This window comes from Myotis davidii, unplaced genomic scaffold (assembly GCF_000327345.1).
Source record: "Myotis davidii unplaced genomic scaffold, ASM32734v1 scaffold205, whole genome shotgun sequence".
In the NCBI taxonomy this organism is placed as follows: Eukaryota; Metazoa; Chordata; class Mammalia; order Chiroptera; family Vespertilionidae; genus Myotis; species Myotis davidii.
Window position 1 is genome coordinate 3,277,613 of NW_006297573.1, and position 4,174 is coordinate 3,281,786.

Here is a 4,174-nt window from a genome sequence, read left to right on the forward strand (position 1 = left end):
TAGGCCTTCAACGCCCCTGCCTTAACTCTTACTCCAGCAAATTTTCCACGTCAGTATTGTATTTAACCCAGCAATTTCTGGGGGTGAGAGCAATGGGTAGCTATATTTCTTTTTGTTGCCCGTCATCCATCTTAGTGAGGCCCTCAGTTGGGTCAGTTAATCTTTTTGGATATCAGTTTACCAATCTGTATAATGGGGAATAAACAGCACCCATCAGTGAGTGCACTGGGAGCAGAGGAGTTTATGAGGATCCCAAACTTAAAAAACAATTTCAGAGTGAAGATGTTTGGAAGGGACCATAATGATCCTAACCAGTTTTCGTAAAATAAGTTAAATATCAACTCCCCTGGCCACTTTATAAAAAATGGCACCTCTGCTCCCTCATAACCATGCTTCATTTTTCTTCATATTAGTCATTGACATTCATTATATGCTTAAATTGGCTTGATTAGTGTCTGTCTGAATCCTCCCACCAGAGTGTCATAGCCATGAGAACAGGGACTTGGTCTGCTTTTTGTAATTCCTGGGTTCCTAACCAGTAGACTAGTGCCTGGCCCAAATACCATTTGGTAGGAAGGAAAAGAGGGGAAAAGGAAGGAAGGAAGGAAGGAAGGAAGGAAGGAAGGAAGGAATCTGAGCTGTGTAATGATTGAAAGTAAGCTTGAATTGAATGATTGAAAGATTCACTCAAAACTTCCTTGCCCTCTAACAGAGGGGACGCATGATCTGGGTTCCTCATACCCATTTCTGGCTCAGTGACTCAGTGGCTTAAAACCAGTCACTAAAGCCTCCTTGAGTATCAACTTACATCAGGGTGAAGTGGGGTCAGTAACCGTGTCCATGCAGCATTCATAGGTCATTGTATTGTACTGTATGCGTCTATTGTAACGTCTGTGAGCAGATTGAGTGAGGACAGAGGCTAGTCCCCTGCACTGAGCAGAGAGCCTGGCCCACAGAGAGGTAAATATTGAATGAATGAATATGTAAGAGGAAGCAAGGTGCAGGGGTCTTAATCCCCCTCCAGAGTGAAGATCTCTATTTGAAAGTAAGCCCAGTGCATGGCACAGACATTCCCTTTTGAACTTGAACCACATCTCTCCAGAGGCAAGGAGTTGCCAAAGGGCTGGTTCCCTAACCTCAGGGAAGGAAAGGCATGCCTAGGCTCCAGATCCGATTCCATGCCATGTTTTGGAAGTTGTGTTTACGTCTGCCTTCATCCCTGGCCTTTCCGCTCCAGCATAAGCAAAATTATAACCCTGCTCACTGACTTGCATGCAGTTACCAGAGCCCCGTGCTCCTCTGTTGAGGGACTTCGCCCCTGAGACCGCTGCCTGTCTGTGAATGACAAATCGAAAGTCAGGGTTGGAGAATCAGCCGGACTTTCCTGCCCGTTTGCAGCAGAGGGAGGAAGGAGAGGATGAGAGATTCTGAAAATAAAGGTAAGGGCCCACTGCAGAGGGGAGTCAGAGAGATGCTAGAGATGCGATTGCCCTCCACGGACGTGTTTCGTGTGAATTACTGACTAGTGTAGCATCACTGTGCACATATCATTTTAACATTCCTCGTTACATAATAAACATGACTTTTTTTAAAAAAACCGGCTTCTAAAAAATTATACAAAAATTAAAACGACTGGCTTTGGGTTTCCAAATAGTGTGTCATTCAATTTTCCATTCTTGGGCGACTAAAAACCTTATTTTTGCATTCTTCATTTAAGCTTAGCTGAGGAACACGTTTCCATTTCACAGATTTCTTCTGTCAGCTCTCAGGGTTTTGGTAATTTTATATTGTGTTTGGTAATTTTATATATTAAATTTATAGTGTTCACAATAGTTAATGTGTAGGTTTTCAGCGCATTATTGGAGTTGGAATAGCTGATATACTTTGGACTTACGTAGTTTGATTTCTCAAGAAAAGCGATGACTGAGGAGCCCTTACTGAACATTAATCTTTTTAGGAGCGCCCAATGGGGCGCTTTCCCTGACCTTCAGAACTGTTTACCTTGCAGAGAGAAATTCGGATGCAAACTCCCACCACTCCGCCAGCCTCCACCCCCTAGGTCATCAGCATGTTAACATCCCCCCACCCCCTGTCGCTCTAATTCCCTCGGAGGTTTGGTGGAGGAGAGAAACGCTTTTAAATTCTGAGGCTGCTTAAAATTTCTGCCGCAGTTGGGGGAGGAGCGATAGACCCCAAGGTCTCAGGAGGCTCCCGTGCTCCCTGATCCTGTTTCCAGATCGGAGCCCTCCCTTTCTGCTGCGTTGGTCCAGCTCCTGCTGCGGGTGCCGGAGGCAGGCGCAGGGCTGCGGGCTCCCGGGTAGCTCCGGGGTGGCCGCGGAGCAGAGGACGCCATCTCTGCGCGTTGGTGCCCTGCCGCTGCTTCCTGAGCGCTAATTTTAGGGTTTGCCTGCCCCCCCCCCAACCCCCCTCCGCGCTTTCGCGATTCTCTCCCGGGAGCCGCTGCTCATCCATTTGCACAAGACTCTCTTCTCCCTGTGCCGTCCGCGTTAAGGAGACCGGGCACTTTGCCCTTGGGGACCAGGCTTGGGTGGCAGGTGGAGGCGGCGCACAAGCAGGTTGCTGGCAGCTGAGTGAAGTTATTTGGGTGATCCGTGCAAGGACAGGGGCCCCCAAACGCCTCCTTCCTGTGCACAGGGTCTCCGGCTTGGCCTCCTGACCAGTCCCCCAGCCACTGTCTCTGGCTTGTTATAAGATTCCAAATTAAAAATAAGAAAAGAAAACAAAACCATAACACACACACACACACACACACACACACACACCATACGCAGTCTGATGTCAGCGAGGAGACTGGTATTTTAAGCTACCAAGCTGTTTGTGGTGCAGGCTCTTAGCCACCCCACTGTCAGTAATCGAGGCTCTAAAGAGGGCCGGGGTAGGTGCTGTTGGTAGTAGTACCATCCAGGAGTCTCTGGGTCATTCATATCCACGTATTGATTCATGTGGTTTAGATGTTAAAATTTTAATGAAGCAGCCTTAGCAGGGAAGAAAACAGCGATGCATGGGCCTGGTAAGTGGGAAGAGGGCCTACCTCCTACTGTCTCTAAGCCAGCCTCTGACAGACAAAACCTGTGTGTGTGTAAGAGAACTATTTTAAATGAACTCAAGAAGAACGCTGGCTTCTCCTGTGTTGTTTTCAGTGGCTGGAGAAAGGGTTACTAGAAAGAACAAATTTGTTTATATGCCATGTCATGCTAGGCCAGTGGCATGATTTCGAAAAAAATTAAGGCTGTCTGAATTGGAGGCTGTGGTTGTGGTTAATATTCACCATGGGCTGGAGTAGAAGCTGTTCCACAGTTTCCCAGTGTAACAGCATGTTTCCAGTTTGGGATCCCAGCTGCTTTTCTGAAGTGAGTTGGTATTTGAAACTTTTGTTTCACTTTGTTTCGTAAAGAGCCTTTGGTTGGGAGTCAGAATAGTTAGGTTTCTGGCTTGTTCCGCCACAAACTCATTCGTGACCTAGGACTTTGTTTTTTTTTTGGATCTCAGTTTCCTTATTTCAAAAATGGAGAAATGTTAGACCAGCTCACTGTTCTTCAGATTGTGGGCAGTAAGAAAGCCATTTAGTGAGCCACAGGCAACATTTAGAAAGATGAAATTGAATAGAAAATGGTAGAAACCATTGCACATGGTAAGGGTAAATATTGTTTCCGGAAACTTCTGTGTTAGATATTTACGTTTGTTTTGGTAGGTAAGTATGGGCTATATTGATGTCAGGTTCTATTTCCCACTGAATCCTCACTAAGTCAAAAGGAGAAACACTGAAATAAATCATAACTTCTTTAATTTGGTTTGTAAGGAGTCTGTGAAATGCAATTTTATATGCATGTCCTTTTTGCTTATATATGAGAATATTTATAGTTTTCTTCAGATTTTCAAAGGGTGTATAAGCCCCCAAACAGGTTATAAATTATTATATTTTTCCCCAAACCTCTCCCTAGCTAATTTCTTAGAGATGAAAGAATTCTTTCGGGCTGGGAGGTGGTTAAGTGTTGACAGAGACCAGCTGAGAATGTGATGTGATGTGGTGTGTGTGTGTATGTATGTGTGTGTGCATGTTGAAGAGCGGGTGTGATCATGCTAACCATACCATGAGAACTCTTTGTAGGTTGCAAAGAATCAGTTGGAGACCTGAATATGAAACATAAATATA